The sequence below is a fragment of the Chrysochloris asiatica genome, unplaced genomic scaffold (assembly GCF_000296735.1).
Source record: "Chrysochloris asiatica unplaced genomic scaffold, ChrAsi1.0 scaffold00103, whole genome shotgun sequence".
Taxonomy (NCBI): domain Eukaryota; kingdom Metazoa; phylum Chordata; class Mammalia; order Afrosoricida; family Chrysochloridae; genus Chrysochloris; species Chrysochloris asiatica.
Window position 1 is genome coordinate 51,190 of NW_006408621.1, and position 3,850 is coordinate 55,039.

Here is a 3,850-nt window from a genome sequence, read left to right on the forward strand (position 1 = left end):
CTCCACTTCCCTCTCCCTCCCTGCATATTGCCCCCCTCCCCAGCACCCAAGATCTCCTGTGTCCAACATATGTTATCTCTTGAAATGACTGAACATTGACCAATTATTTTAACACAATAACTCTGTGTATTCCTTCCACCTTCTTTTGATGCTTCCTGTATTATTCAATATTTTGCCCATGGAATCCTTCAATATTACAACTTGAGGATTGCATTTTTTTCTTCAACTCTTTTAACCTAAGAAATGCTGAGCATTGTTCTTTCCTTTTGGTTTTCTAACTCCAGGTCTTTGCACATTTCATTATAATGCTTTACTTTGTCTTCTCAAGCTGCCCTTTGAATTTTTCTTTTTATTTCTTCTAGTCGCTTTAGCCTATCTAATTTCAAGAACAAGTTTCAGAGTATCTTCTGACATCCATTTTTGTTTTTTCTTTCTTTTAAATAACCTTTTGCTTTCTTTATGTATGATGTTCTTTATATCATCCTGTAACTCTTTTCATCTTCTGTAATTAATGTCTAATGCATCAAGTCTGTTCTTGAGATGGTCACTAAATTTAAGAGGAATATAGTCAAGAAGACTGTAGAAATATTCACGTATTTGAGTTATGGTGATGAAGGAGACTATTGAAAGTGCCATGGGCCACAAAAGAACAAACAAATCTATGTTGGAAGAAGTACAGCCAGAATGCTCCTTAGAAGCCAGGATGGCCAGACTTCATCTCACATACTTCTGACATATTATCAAGAGGAACCAGCTCCTGGAGGATATCATCCTTAGTAAAGTGGAGGACCAGCAAAAAAGAGGAAGACCCACCAATGAAATTGACTGGCACAGGGGTAGCAGCAATGGGCTCAAGTGTAGCAATGATTTGGGGTTGGCACAAGACCGGACAGTGTTTCGTTCATTTGTGCACCTAACAACAACAATAGTCAAAGTCATGTTTTAGCTTTCGTGGAGTTGTTTTTAATTTTCTTCAGCTTCAACCTGAACTGCATATAAGCAATTGATGGTCTGTTCCAAAGTTGTCCCCTGACACTTTTTTAGTAGATGTTATTGAACTTCTCCATAGTTTTTTTCCAACATATGTAATTAATTTGATTCCTGTGTCTTCTATTTGGTGAAGTGCATGTACACAGTCATCTTTTATATTGTTGAAAAAAGGTATTTGCAGTGAATAAGTCATTGCTCTTGCAAAATTCAATCAAGCGATTTCCAGCATCACTTCTATCACTAAGGCCCTATTTACCAACTACTGTTCCTTTCTTTTTGTTTCCAACTCTGTCATTCCAATCATGTGTAATTATCAATGCATCTTGATTGTATGTTTGATCAACTTCAGGTTGAAGAAGTTGATATAATTCATTAGTTTTTTTCATCATTTCTTTAGTGGTTGGTGCATAAATTTGAATAATAGTGGCATTAACTGGTCTTCCTTGTAGGTATATGGATATTATACTATCACAGACAGCACTATACTTCAAGACAGATCTTCAAATGCTCTTTTTGATGATGAATGGAACACTGTTCTGCTTCAATCTGTTGTTCCTGGCATAGTAAATTTATTATTATCCAATTCAAAATGGTTAACACTAGTCTATTTCAGTTCATTAATGGCTAGGATATTGATCTTTATGTGTTCCATTTCTTTTTTGACCACTTCCAGTTTTCCTGGATTCATACTTCATACATTCCACTTTCTGATTATTAATGGATGTATATTTAATTTTGAGTTGTGCTCCATCAGCCAGTGACTATCCCAAAAGCTTTACTCCATTCATATCACTAAGGTCAGTTCTACTTTGAGAAAGCAGCTCTTCCAAGTTGTATTTTGAGTACCTTTCAAGATGAGGGGTTCATCTTCTGGTACTATATTAGACAGCATTCTGCTGTTATCCATCAAGTTTTCAGTGGCTAAGCATCAAGAAGTGGTCTGCCTCTCCTTCTCCTCCTCTGTTTTAGACTGGACGTTATGCTGAAATCTACCATAAAAATGCAGGTGGCATAACTTCCAGCCTCACAAGCCACCACAGTATGATAAACTGACAAGACTAGTTAGTAATGGATTAATCAGCTATCAACACTCATGGAAGTAGCAGTCAAGAAATCAAATGAAGTATTGCATTAGGCAAATCTGCTGCACAAGACTTCTTTAAAGTGTTCAAGAGCAAAGATGTCAGTTTAAGGACTAAGGTCCACCTGACCCAAGTCATGAATATTTTCAATAGCCTTATATGCATGTGAAAGCTGAACAATGAATAGAGAAGACCATAGAAGAATTGATGCATTTGAATTATGTTGTTGGAAGAGAATATAAAGAGTACCAAGAACTGCCAAAAGAACAAACCAAACTGTGTTGGAAAAAGTTGAGCCAAAATACTCCTTAGATGCCAGTATGGTCAGACTTTGTCTCTCATATTTTGGACATATTGTCAGAGAGACTTGTCCCCAGAAAAAGACATCATGCTTAGTAAAGTGGAGGGTCAATGAAAAAGATGAAGAGCCCCCCAGCAAGATGAATTGGCACAGTGGCAGCAGAAATAGGCTCAAGCAGAAATAGGCTCAATTGTGAGGTTGGCACAAGACCGGGTAATGTTTTGTTCTGTTGTGCAAAAGGCCCCCATGAGTTGGTATCAACTCAGTAGCACCTGACAACAACATCAATATCATTTATTAAGAAACAAATACATTAAGTTACACAATTTTTAATAGCATATTGGAAACCAAGATCTGGTCTCTGAAACAATAGGAAAGACAAGTTGAAAAATGAGAGATGGTGAAGGGGCCAATGTACAAAGCAGAGGTTCTATCCAAGTTGTGGTTTGAAACTTCTCTGTGCCCTTAGAGAGTCTCAAAGGCAACTGGAAAGGAGCAATTTAGGAAAAGATTCATTCTTATATTTAACACTCAGAGAATGATAGCAAGTGCTTGGTTAGCTTCAAGGTGAAAGCTAATTACACTCCCAGCAAATTGGATGTGATGGACACAGTCTGAGAAATAAGAAAACTTAGATTCAAGTTTTGAGTTTGCTACTATGCTGTTTGACTCTGAGCACCTTGTTTTACCTCTGGAAACTTCAGTTTTTCCTTCTACATCAGGATGCTAATTAGAGGATTTGTCAGACCCTCTCTACTCTAATACTTGTTATTGATGTCTTTTCTCAAGGAGATAGGAAGACAAATCCTAGAATAGCACTGGAGCAGTGAAAAACTTTCTCAGCATCAATGTACTTTCTCACAGATGCCCTTGTTGCTCCCCTTGGCGTCTATGCACATCTCCTCCTGAGCAAATGCTAAACAACTGTTCTCATTCAACTTCTCTTAAAAAACAAGTCTACATTTCTTTCTTCAGGTCAAAACCAGTGTTCTTGCCAAGCCATAAGACCTTTTCCACAAATTTGGATGGCCTTGTGCCATTCAATTTTAGTAAGCAGGGCATAGAGTTAAGCCAATAACTTCTTATTCAATCATGAAAATTAAATTTAAATCCCCCACGTACATACCCTCTTCCATTACCTAAGATGCAAAATGTGTTTAAAAGATTGCAACCGTGATGGCAGATGAGTGAGTAGTAATAAATAAGACATCCTGGAATAATCATAGAACATTACAACATTTCCAGTATAAACTCTCTTCCTCTCACAGATTGCAAGGTGTTTTTTTATTAGGCTTCATGCCAGTTCTCCTTACAGAATACTGAACTGGAACTGTTGAAATTTAATGTACCTGTCCATTAGACTAGGTCCTGTACCAGCAACATCCCCGCACAAGGTAGTGTCAAGTTTAGCATTACTTTTAGAAATTGAGGTTGACATCAGAGATAGAGAATATGTCAAATATCTATCTATCTGTCT